Raw genomic sequence first — 13,700 nt, forward strand, 5'->3', positions numbered from 1 at the left:
TTAAGTAGGAGAAGTTCAATACAATCAATGCCTAAAAAAAAAAAAAAACTACATGCATCACCAACAGTGCAAAAACTAAAAACAAATGTAGCAAACGATACACAATGTAGCTTCTCCTGGATTTTAAAATTTTAAATGAAGAAAGATCTACTACAAGTCTTATATTTAGTATTTATGGTTTTTTATTCATTTTATTTTGTTTTTATTAGCTAACAGTATTATTTTACTTTTGTTCATGTTCTTGGTTTTATTGTACAATATTGTATGTTTTATGTTGTTTCAATTTTATCAACTTGTTACATTTAGAACATTGGGTTTGGTCAAGGTCCGTTAATCAAAATGATCTTTTAGCAAAGTGTGTGCTATAACTATTATATTTATTACGCTAACGTTTTACGACATCTTTGTGATTTGTAGTATTGTGATAGCCGTTTCCGGTCTTGGCCACGCCTACTGTGTGGTCACATGCGACAGCTACAACCAGATCAGTATTAGATTATTAAACAAGGGTTGAATGCTCAATTTAAAAGACGTTACTATGGTAACCCACTTGCCATCGAATGTACATGTGCTAGTTCAACTGTGATATAAGTTATGTTGTTACATGTGTACATAGTTTTACATTTATAGAGCACAGTTATGTCATATGCTATGTTGTTTGCACATTAAAATGTATCAAAATAATTCATAGTTATTGTATTATTTACGCCTTTTGTGACAGTTAAAATCAATCAATGGTGTTGACAACCAAATTTCCGAGAAACACACTACTCAAGAACTAATTTGACAGCACAGTTGTTGCCATGCATCTTGTTCGCCCTTCAACATAGTTTTTGTTGGGGTTCTTGTTGCTTAGTCTTTTGTTTTCAATGTTATGTTTTGTATGCTGTTGTTTTTCTTTCGGTTATTCTTTTTTTTTCCATAGCATTTTCGACTTGTGAGTTTGAATGTGCCTTTGGTATATTTCGCTTCTCTTTTGTGCCGATGACATCCGCTTCGTTCGTATCACATTTTACCTTTTAAATATTGTTTGAAAGTTTTTTTTATGAGTTTAATTTTTGGAGTGTACCTTAACAAAAACATGTACTTTGGGACTGTATTGGGAATACATGCGACATTATGTGCTCTTGAATCTTGTTCATTTCTTCATCTGACTATTTTTTAGAATTTACTCTATGATGACAAGGACATAGTCATATCTGCACACAATTTTACACACTGGAGGTACTCATTCTGTCTCCTCCTTAACGCCTTATTACAACTTCTTCAATTTTCTCAAATCGTCAGGTTCAATTACTATAATAGCATTATACATTTCTTTTTTTTTTCAGAACTATTTTAGGAGTTTCATAATCACAGCATGCACTTTCCAATTGCTTAATCTGATGGTGCCCATTTTTAATCTGTAACTTCCAATTTATTTAAACTTTATCACAATCTTAACCAAATTATGCAATTTTGCATTTCAGTAAATAATGTGCTCACTGCTGTGTGCATTTTCATCCCGTTCTCTTACTTAAAGTCTAGTAATCATAAATTTCTAGGGAATCTTCACCATAATGACATACCTCTAATGTTGTTTTTTTTATTCTCAATTTCTAGTATTTTGGATTTCCCTTACCAGAACATGGACTTAGCAAGTTTGGTGAGCTTTGCTCATACTTACTCTCGTTTAAATTGGGTGTTCACTACCTTCAATAATCTCTTGGGTCGGAACTTTGCAATGCCTTATATAAAAAAAGATGTGGTATGATTGCCAATGAAACAACTCTCCACAAGACACCACATGACATAATAATTAACAACTATAGGTCAACGTACGGCCTTCAAAAATCAACAAAGATCATACCACATAGTCAGCTGTATAAGGCCCTAAAATAACAAATGTAGACAATTCAAACGAGAAAACTAGCAGCCAAGTTAATTTACAAAAAAAAACAAGTATACAACACAGCAGCAAACAACAACCGCTTAATCAAGCTCCTTACTTGGGATATGTACATAAATACAGAATGTAGCGACTTTAAACGTGTTTGCTAGATCCCAACCCTCCCATAAGCTGGGGCAGTGGTGTAATTGTACAGCATATAAGAACGAACTATTCAAATCAGTTGAAAAAGGCTCAACTCATCAGGTGATACAAATAAAAATACATATAACAAATCATTAGGTGATACAAATAAAAATATATATAACAAATCATCAGGTGATACAAATAAAAATACATATAACAACTCATCAGATGATACAAATAAAAATACATATAACAAATCATCAGGTGATACAAATAAAAATACATATTAAAAACCAATTCTTCAGAGAACAATTGAAGGTCTTTCCACCTCGATAATAAGAATGAAATTTAAAAAACGATGTTAGAAAATGTCACTCCTTGTTGATGTTATTTGGTTCTTCGAATTGATATAAAAAAAATTAGATTAATAGGTATATATGCAGAAGACTTAATTGTTTTAGTATGAACAGAAAATAATTTTAAGCAAAGGTCAAAATCTAGAACGTCAAATTGACCTTTGACCTTGACCTCAATTTCAAGGTCATAGGTCAGTGATCTCAAATCAAAAGACCCAAGGTCAATCATTTGTATGGTTGTGGAGAAATTCTGATTTCAAATACATAAGGGGAGAAAACTCCTATAAGGGTTAACCAAAACACTTCGAATGAAATAGGTTGAAGTTGCGCCTTTTTGCAAACAGTAATTTGGCAAACAAATCATATCATTAACTGTAACAGTTTCTTTTGAATAACGATAACAAGCAAAATTCAAAATTTATAACATGACCTTGACCTTCGACCTTGATCCCAATTTCAAGGTCATAGGTCAGTGAACTCAAAACGGAAGACCGGAGGTCAATCACTTGTATGGTTATGGAGAAATACTGATTTTAAATACCTAAGGGGAGAAAACTCCTTTAAGGGTTAACCAAAACACTTTGACTGAAAAAGGTTGAAGTTGCGCCTTATTGTAAACAGTTATTTGGCAAACACATCATATCATTTACTGTCACAGTTTCTGTGGAATAACGATAACAAGCAAAATTCAAAATTTAGAACATGACCTTGACCTTTGACCTTGACCTCAATTTCCTTCAAATGGACCAAGGATTTCATATCAAAAGACTGTAGGCCTCTACGACTTATAACGTATGAATTTATCCAACAAATCGCATATCTTAAATTTTCAAAGGGAAATAACTCCCATAAGATGTCTTCCGATCACTCAAGTCAAAATAAACCAAATCATTCTCAAGAGTAGACGAACAATTTGGTGAAAACAGTTTGCTAAAATCTTTTACGGTTTTAAAGATATAGCGATAACAAGAAAAAAGGAACGCGGGGAGATAACTCCTATAAGAATAAGTGTTCCGTCACACAGGGTGAGTTTTGAAACCCCCATTACTGTACAACATCATTGGTCAAAAATTCCTTTCAATATGTTGTAAGACAAAAAAGCATCTCAGACGGCAGAAGAAAAAAAAAAAAAATTAAAAACCAATTGTTCAGAGAACAATTGAAGGTCTTTCCATCAAAACAATGTATTTTGATATGAAAAGTTGTGAAACTAAGTTTAAAATGTCATTTCAATCGTCAAATGATAGCTCCTAGTAAGCTGATTCCAAAAATAATTGTTTCCATACATTTTTTTTAAATAAGGGAGATAATTTGTTACTTCCGGTTTGAAAAATGTTACTTCCGATTATATTTGAATATTTACTTGACACTGATTCCAAAAATATCTGGTTCTATATACTTTTATATTAATAAAGTACAAAAAATAGCTACTTCCGGTTTACAAAGGGTCACTTCCGGTTGTTATTTCAAGGTTAAATGGTTTGATACCTTTTTCTAAAAGTTGTATATCTTTATCATGTATACATATAGAATAAAAGCAAAGGTCAAAACTAGAACGTCAAATTAAGCTATGACCTTGAGATCAATTTCAAGGTCATCAACCAAGGACCTCAAATCAAAAGACCATAGGTCTTAATTATATTTAGTTAATGAGTTATATCACCAAATGCGTATTTTTAAATACAAGAGGGGAGAAAACTCCCTTTTACATTCAACGTACGCTTGCAATCAAAATTTACATCTTACGACATGTCGCAACTAACAATTTAGTAAAAATAATTTGTTGATATCTTATACAGTCTTTGGATATAAATGAAAAAAAGCCAAATTCAAATATTAGAATATGACCTTGACCTTTGACCTTGACCTAATTTTCATTTTTTGGGACCAAGGACCTCAAATCAAAAGATCCTAGGTCTCTATCACTTATGGTTTATAAGATAGAAATTCATATCACTTATGTCAGATGCATAAGGGGAAATAACTCTCATATGGAGCGGTCATATCGCTTCGGTCAAAATAGGACAAATCATGCGAAGGATATAACGAGCAATTTTGTAAAATAAATTTGTCATAATCTTTTACGGTTGCGAAGGAGATGCGCTAACAAGGAAAACAGTGTTTGGGGAGATAACTCCTACAAAGAAAAGTATTCGTTTACGCAGGGTAAATTTCAAAAGCGCATAAACTGTTCGATATCATATACAAAATATCTAAGCGACATATTGCGAAACAAATGTTTATCGCAAGAACAAAATTAGGCGGAAGAAAAAAAAAAAAAAAATAATCAGAAGAAAAACAATAGGTCTTTCCACAGAAAAGTGGAAAGACCTAATAATCAGAAGAAAAACAATAGGTCTTTCCCAGTCATTCCCAAAAAATGGGTACAATTACAAAATTTCAGTGTCGCCGGCAAATAACCACAAAATGCAAGCTTAACCTATGTCACACATAATCTTTTTCGTGTTCTACGTGATTAATATGTATACTAAAATAAAATTATATTCTTTTGTGATGTATATCGTAAATATATTTGTGTGATTTTCTATTCAATATACGGAAATCACACGAATTCCGAATGTCGCCAAGAAAAACTCCAAATATCGGTGTGAATTAAAATACTTTATTTCATCTAAATCATGATTAAATTTGCTTTTTTTATTTGACACTATATTGATTTTTATCCACAAAAATATTTTAGAATCAAAAGTTATAATATACACTTTGATTTACCCATTAAACCAATGTCGCCGATAAACGTATAACCTACCGTAACGTATCTTTAGGTACAGTCAAAACATATTTATATGATTGGAAATCATGCCCAAAGTGACTTTAAGCAAAGGTGATACATAAAATTTTAAAATCCTGCCTTTAACTTTTATTGCAATGAAACGAAAAATTAAAAAAAATCTTCTCTTTCTCTTTTTTTTCGATTGTCGCATATAAGAATCCAACCTACGTAACGCGTATTTTGGAACGCACTAACCAAGAACAAATCAAAATGATGATTATTTCATTGAAAGCACCCATAAAGCTTCTCAATAATCAGTTTTGAGAAAGCAACTCAGCAATATTGTTACATATTTCCATGTATAATGTAAATAAAACTAACCTCCGTTTAAATAACCTCCGTGACGCAGTTATTTACAGTTAAGTTGTCAGACTTTTTTTATCAGTATCAACGGCTGCCGACACTGCCGAAAGTCATTTTTGTAGTAGACATCATTTATTATAAAGAAAACAGACAAACAAAATACAGATTTTGAGAAAAAAAATGTTGTTTTGAGAAAGGTAGGTTAACTTGGTTTTTCCCTATTATGTGAGCAACATTATAACGTTTAATAAACGTTATATCAGCCATTTTCTTAGATTTAAAATAGTCTACAACACAACTTGTGTAATTACGACGACAATCATAACTTTAACAGCGGTTTATGGCAAACATTTTCAAGATTATTTAGGACTCATCAATGTAACGGAGGTTATGCAAATAAAAAAAATCTAAAGATGCATGTAAACACGATCATACCAATTGAAATTCTTGTACATTGTTATAGATACCAAATCAGTTCATCAATTATCACTAATAAAAATCAAAAGGTGATGTCAATCATAGACGACATCATTGATTTACGTTACGGAGGATAGAAATTTAAGGAAAAAAAGTTTTTTTTCTCTAACAGGACTTTACTCTTTTTAGATAACGATTTACTAAGAAAAATGTTTAATTCTGTTGTCTTGTTTGTCATTTAATTCCAATATTTACATTCATTTATATGTTTGCTGTTGGTAAGAACTGGAATTGTCCGTTATGGAGGTTTTAAATGTCGTTACGGAGGATAGAAATTTTCGAAATGAAACTATTTTGACTCCAAAACTTCATAGTTGAGTATAATACGTACATTATGGTGTGAAGGAAGATGACATTATCTGTATAGAGCTAATAAAATTAAGTTGAACAGTATTCGGTTTAGGTAAAACATATTTTTGAGTGAAAGTTCATGAATCGTTACGGAGATTTTGACAAGAACAAGTCCATTTGACTAAAAGAAACATATAACTTGATAGAAAACAGTTTTTTAGTTTGTAATGTCAATAAATTGTTTAGAAAAGCTAGCATTAAAGAGTTAAGTGTTTCTATGTATCAGCATTCAGATACTGGTTTGATATCAACCTCCGTAACAAAGATGGGGTGTGGATTAATACAAGCATAAAAATAAACATACAAGTGATTCAAAACATAAATAATAGGGTTTTTCCTGGAAAGCTGTATTATGAAACTAAAATATTATACAGCATAACATTTCAATAGTTTAAATTTATTACTAAATGAGTTGTGAAAACTACTTATTTGAATTATTTTTTAAACACTATATTAATTCAGACCTTAAAATTGGTATTTGCTTTCAATATATACAGAATAATACGTATAAATCAGTTTGCTATGGTGGTAAATGTAACCCATTTCACATGAGCCTGGATTTAAATCTTGTGTTTTTCTCTAATGCAATTTTTAAGATGACTTTATACAACACTAACCTCCGATACGTTCATACTTACCTTGTCTTACAAAAAATGCAAAAACTAGAAAACAACTAAAATGGTGTAAGTAAAAATTTAAAAAATGACAGACTAGACATAGACACAGAAGAAAACAACACTCTCTCTCTGCTCAGTTGAAATTTATTTTTTAACAGTGTCTACATTCGAATTGTACCCATTTTTTGGGAATGACTGTTCCACGAAAAGTGGAAAGACCTAATAACAAATCATCAGGTGATACAAATAAAAATACATATAACAAATCATCAGGTGATACAAATAAAAATACATATAACAAATCATCAGGTGATACAAATAAAAATACATATAACAAATCATCAGGTGATACAAATAAAAATACATATAACAAATCATCAGATGATACAAATAAAAATACATATAACAAATCATCAGGTGATACAAATAAAAATACATATAACAAATCATCAGGTGATACAAATAAAAATACATATAACAAAACACAGAGTGAACTTGGCCGGGCACTTGTACATCCCAACAACAAAAAGACACCAAGTAAAAATCTGGGGAGTACTGCTACTGACAGCTGTCGTTTCAATTTTTGTACTTATTTGAAATATGACAAGTGAAGTAAGTATGTTGTCCTGCATATAGTCAATTGAATCATATAAACATGATAAAAATACACACACGCACATATATACTGACCGACGTTAGAAACGCAACACTAGATTATTAGTTTAATTCTCATTTTCAAATATGATTTTTTTTGTAAACAAACTTCTTTCATTACTTTAATGTTTAAAAACAAATGCCAGTTCGAAAGTTAAATTTATTACGTCATTTTCAATGTTTAAATATTGTGGTAAACACTGAAACCCTGGTTTTCCCCTTACCAATGAACGTGTCACCTTCAAAATCAATGACTACCTGTAATAAACGCCAAAATGATTGCCAGAAAGTTCAACCAATTCTGTTTGGCACGTTTTGGGTTCTGTTTCGCACCTTCTGATTTTGCCGTTGTTCCACCAATTTCAATGGGTTTTGTCAATTATGCGGTTGAAACTTTAAGGCTTTAGTTGTTTTTCTGCAGTCGATTCTTTGGCATTTCAGTTAATGGGAAACACTTATGGCATAAATCTGTCCAAAATGGCATTCAGCAATTTGAATTGCAGTTGACGTTGCGGCCGTAGACCTTGGCTCACGGTCATAAAACTTTGGAGCATGATTTTTGTACTCAGATATATCCGATATATCTGTGAAACGGTTATTCCATAATGGTCAACCAACTCTTGATGGTGTCCGTAAAATTTACGAAGGGAGGTTTCAACTTCACCATTTGGAACTCTTGGTTTAAAAGCTTCCTTGTGAGCAGCAACCCTCTATCAAGAAAATCAATATTAGAAAATACAAGCCCGGGAATATCGTATCAATTGGGAGATATATACCCGGTATGAAGGTGCTGCTGAAATGTTGCAACTTAGAAATGGAAAGTTCACAATTGGAAAGCTGAAATCATCTCTTCTGTCGTAAAGTTTTGTTTTCAACCGACCCTCATTGCACGGCTGGTAATCTACACACGCAGAACATTTGGTTCTGCAATGAAAACCGTGAGAGGATTTTCCGGTTGTGCTTGAGTGGAGTAACTATCACCGCTTCACAAGTTATGTACATTTCTTAATCGTAATTTTCTTATTCAACTGATCAAAATATTGAAAATCGGAGAATGCTGTGGTGTGGTGAATACTTTAACGAAGAGATACATGTATCATTTATTGTTGTACGTAGAGTTGAACTCCTACAAAATTAGTTGCCCCTCGAGAAATTGCACAAAAAAGTGACATCTAAATTTTGAAATGGTTATATTAACAGACCTACAAGTTCAAATTTAGTTTTTTTTTTTCGGTCAAAGGGTATAAATGTCGTGTTGATAGATGTCTTAATAAATCTAAAAACAACATTTTTTCATTATTTTATGCGTGAGGGGATCGGTTCTGATTGAGGACATCGTGATTGCGTGAGGGGATGTGAAATCATATCTTTATATCCAAGCTATGAGTTGTTGAAAATTGCCTAAATTTTGGTTAAATTGTTCATGAAAAAACGTTTTTGTTTTCTTGATTCAAGTAAAAATTTAAAGGAGTAGGTTCAGTAAGACCCCTTTTTGGCCCCAAAATATGATAGTTTTACAAAATTGTTTAAATGTAACTTTTCAGTTATTTTTTGGAAGGTATAATGCCCTTGCTACATAAATATGGGCTTATTTTGGCATTACAATGCACATATATCGGGTACTTGCATCATTAAGTCATGCTAAATTACTGAAGTCTTCACAATTTCAACATTTTAGTTAATTTCCAGACGGTTTCCGTCTTAAATGAAAGTGGCCGCATTCGTGTTCATTCTTGATATTGGAATGTAAGTTGTGTTTTATGATAATACATAACATATATAAAGGTCGAGGATGAACACGGATGCGGCCACTTTCATTTTTGACAAAAATCATATGAAAAGTGACAGTTTTTGGCATATTTGATAGATTTTTCATATTTAAGCTTGAATCGGAGCGTTTGTAATGAGTGAATCAGTTAAAATCTTTCACAAAAAATAATTGAATCCATTGAAATAGACATTTAAGTGTTTAAAAAGTGTCCAAAATCTTTCGTCAGATGAACTTGAAATTTGAGGCCAAAACCGGCCCTTACCGGACCTACTCCTTTCCCTATCAGTCCAATATATATTTGATGATTGTGAAAACACAAATTTTGATGTTTGTTTAAATATTTAGATTTTTACAATAAACCACCACTTTTTTTTTTTTGGGGGGGGGGGGGCAGATTAGGGCAAATGATCGGTTTTATTAGTTATTTGCCCAAATCTGTAATATTATATATTTTATTGTGAAACTACCCCTTTACAACGGGGGCAAGCGTCAGCGGGGTACTGACACCTGCGTCATCAAAAATGCACATCATAGTATTTACAAACAACATTATATGATTGTAATAAAAATTGTATATAAGATACTTGCAACAGGTTTTAAAAGTCTTATAAATACATTAAAGCTAAAATATCATAATACATTGGTTATTTCGTAAAAGTACATTACAGTTACAATTTCATATGCATATATACTTGGAAATCTTTCATTCATAAAAGATTAAAAAATTCAAACTTAATACTAAAAACGTTCGCACACAGTTCAAGATATCATACATTGGAAATTTTATCAATTTGAAAAGAACGTTCATTCATTACGTCTACAAGGTATTTTTTAACACTCTTATCTAAACTATACCCAAGTCTGGAAAATACAAGTAGCCCAGATCACCTATCATGAACTGTATTTTTGATAAGGGTGGCAACTCTGAAAAACAGATATCCATTTCTAAACTCTCGAAACATGCTTGTATGTTAATACTTGTTCTTTTTCTGATAGCCGAGAAAGGTGGACAATCTAACATAACGTGAAAGATATTCTCAATCGCATTTGAGGAACATAACTGACACTCATTATTTGTTGTCATATTCATTCGTTGAAGCGTTGCATTTATAGGCAGACAATTCGTACTTGCCAAATTTTTTTAGTCTTGTTGAGCGGAAGTCGTCAACATTCGATAGATACGGCTGCTTACGATTAACAACCACAAAGGATTGGTACAAGTTAAGGCTACTCTTTCCTAAAATATTACATAGTTGAGTATTGGTCGTTGCGTTACCATAAAATTTATCAAAGATGTTAACGTTTATGTTTCCATTTGCATAATGGTCAAGACCCGCAGTCTGTAGAATAGTTTCGATATTTTCTATATATTTCCATTCATTACATTTAACAGGTATAATTTCATCTAGGATAATTTTAGACAGCCGATTATTGGGCAGGCTTTTTAATCTAGCGTAGTATGCAATTCTTTGTCTATCCATAAATCTGTTTATTGACTCCCACCCAAATTCAGCTAGGAGCGCACATTAAGGAATATTCATTTTTGTGTTAACTTTTTAAGGATTATTTTCCCCACTTTATATTGAAAACTTTCTAGTAATTCTTTAGATTTCTGGGATGACGGGAACCATACTGAACATCCATACGTTAGTGATGGTCGAATAGCCACATCCACAGAGAATGTCCAAAATTTATACGATTAAAATCCCCATGTTCACCTAAAATACGAATTGCATGATTTATTTTACGTTGAAAAATTTCTTTCAAGTACTGTTCTATATGGTATGTAGATTTCAGGGATCTTGAAAAATATACGCCTAAATATTTATATTCATTTACTTCTTCAATGAGATCGTTCCCAAGATACCATTTTTTATCTGAGTCTTTCTTTTTACCTGTAACCAGAACCCTTGACTTGGATGAATTGAACTTTAAGCTCCATTTTGAGACAAATTTATGCGCTATGTTTAAGAGAATTTGTAGCTCATCTTCAGTGTTTCCTAATAGAACAATGTCATCAGCGAATAGAAGGCAGTTTATTAACTCAGAAGCAATGCTTACACCTAAATTTTCCTCCTTCAGCATATCGCACAGGTCAGTCATTAAGACGGAAAAAAGTGCATCCTTGTTTAAGACCAAATTTTGGTCGAACCATTCAGACTCGTAATTACAAAAAGGACTTTATTGCTAACATTCTTAGTGCCCGAAGGATCTTCCAGCATTTACCCTGGATACCCTTTGTCCATAGGAGATAGAAAAGTCCATCCCGCCAAACTTTATCGAAAGCCGATGAAAGTTCAAGGAAGGCAAGAAAAGTCTTTTCCTTCCTCGACTTTTTCATCGAACAAATTCCGTTAAGTGTAAAAATGTGATCCTCCAGCCTCCTATCTTTTCGGAAATCACCTTGGGTTTCCCCAAGTATCCCTTTATCTTCAATATGGATTATATTCAAGGTAAATTTTGAGACAGATTTACAATTGATTGGTTAGACTGTTTATGTTTATAAAGAAAAGATCGACGCAATTGACAAATGAAAATTTTAAAAATTGGCACAAACGTCACCCTATAATTCACAAATGTTTCTTAATATGAATTAACAGTCTAGCCAATGAGTTCCAAATCTGTCTCAAAATTTGCGAAAATCTGCAAATTTGAAGACAGATTTGCAATTCATTAGTTAGCCTGTTTAATTTATATAAAGAAAACTTGGTGGTTAATTGTTTCAATCCAAATTGATTTAAACGAAATATCAAAATTTGGGTTTTCTTAATCATTTTTTTCTTTCAAATACTTGAAGCAATTCAAGGGGAAATAACTATTTTCGTAAAAAATATATATTGGGCTGATACGGAAAATTTTAATTCAGTTACTTGTAGCAAAAAAACAAAATCGTTGACATAATTTTTTCTGTTTATTCTTCGCAAGACATTTTATGAAACCTATCTTCCCACAATTTATTTTAAAATTCTATCTCATTATTTTTGATGCACACAAATGTGTTTTTTCATGAACAATTTAACCAAAATTTAGGCAATTTTCAACTACTCAAAGCTTGGATACAAAGATATGATTTCACGTCTCCTCACGCATTCACGATGTCCTCAATCAGAACCGATCCTCTCACACATGACATAATGAAAAAGTGTAGTTTTTAGATTTATTATGACGTCTATCAACACCGGACAGCGTACACGCCGCCAAAAACGACATTCATACCCATTGACCGTAAAAAAAACAAACTAAACTGAACATGTAGGTCTGTTAATATAACCAATTCAAAATTCAAATGTCACTTCTTTATGCAATTTCTCGTGGGGCAACTAATTTTGTAGGAGTTCAACTCCACGTACAACAGTAAACGAAACACGTATATCTTCGTTAAAATATTCACCACAGCATACCATTCTCCGATTTTCAATATTTCGATCACAGAAAATTACGATTTAGAAATGTACATACCTTTTGAAGCGGTGATAATTACTTCACTCAAGCACAACCGAAAAAGCCTCTCACAGTTTTCATTGCAGAACCAAATGTTCTGCGTGTGTAGATTACCAGCCGTCCATTGTCAATTTCTAGATGTAAGTCAAAATATGAGGCCGATAAAGGATACAAACGATACAGTTAAGTCAGCCTCATATCTTGACTTACATCTAGAAATTGACAATGAGGGTCGGTTGAAAACAAAACTTTATGACAAAAGAGATGATTCCAGCTTCCCAATTGTGAACTTTCCATTACTAGATAGCAACATTCCAGCAGCGCCTGCATACGGAGAACATATCCCGGAATATATCTCCCAATTGATACAATAATCCAGGACTTGCATGTCCTATCGATTCATGATTTCCTTGATAGAGGGTTTCTGCTCACAAGGAAGCTACTAAACCAAGATTTCCAAATGGTGAAGTTGAGATCATCCCGTCGTAAATTTTACGGACGCCATCACGAGTGGTTGACCGTTATGCAATATGATATCAGATATGTTCCTTATGTCGTAACTACAATCTCCTTCCCTTTTCACGAATATGACCTACCGAATTAGATTTTTTACCGGGTTTATAATAACACGAGCAACACGACGGGTGGCGCATGTGGAGCACGATCTGCTTACCCTTCCGGAGCACCTGATATCACCCCACGTTTTTGGTGGGGTTCGTGTTGCTTAGTCTTTAGTTTTATATGTTGTGTATTGTATTCTGTTAGTTGTCTGTTTGTCCTTTTCTTTTATAGCCATGGAGTTGTCAGTTTATTTTTGATCTATGAGTTTGACTGTCCCTCTGGTATCTTTCGCCCCTCTTTTTTAATGTAGTATATCTACAAAAGGAGCACAGTGAATCTATGTCTGCGGCCACAGTACATG

The sequence above is a fragment of the Mytilus galloprovincialis genome, chromosome 7 (genome assembly GCF_965363235.1).
Source record: "Mytilus galloprovincialis chromosome 7, xbMytGall1.hap1.1, whole genome shotgun sequence".
NCBI classification, from domain to species: domain Eukaryota; kingdom Metazoa; phylum Mollusca; class Bivalvia; order Mytilida; family Mytilidae; genus Mytilus; species Mytilus galloprovincialis.